General features: G+C 64.6%; 1 protein-coding gene across 1 annotated transcript in view; it reads left to right on the top strand.

The window, feature by feature from the left end:
• Positions 1-268, top strand: part of DUSP7 (dual specificity phosphatase 7) — a 7,199-nt gene that overhangs the window by 2,233 nt on the left and 4,698 nt on the right. The window lies entirely within an intron of this gene.

Genomic DNA, 268 nt, shown 5'->3' with positions numbered 1-268 from the left:
TTCTGGGTCCGATTCGGACTGAACAAACTTTCCCCCGCCTGGGCTTTCCTTTTAACTGTTGTTGGCGCCATAGCAGCGCCCAGCTCCCAGCCGAGCCCCTCGGAGGAGGGAGGGACCCATCCTGACCCTCAAAGGCGAGAGGGCACCCAACTTCGCTCCTCCGGCCTGGAATGCGTGTCCCTGGAAGGCCAGGGTCAGCACAGGAACCGGGGCACCATCGCCGCCCGCGGGCACAGGGACATTGGGTTGGGGGACTAAGCCTTCCCGC

The sequence above is a fragment of the Myotis davidii genome, unplaced genomic scaffold (genome assembly GCF_000327345.1).
Source record: "Myotis davidii unplaced genomic scaffold, ASM32734v1 scaffold663, whole genome shotgun sequence".
Taxonomy (NCBI): Eukaryota; Metazoa; Chordata; class Mammalia; order Chiroptera; family Vespertilionidae; genus Myotis; species Myotis davidii.
The sequence above is the reverse complement of the archived record's forward strand: the minus strand, read 5'-3'. Positions and strand labels throughout refer to the sequence as shown.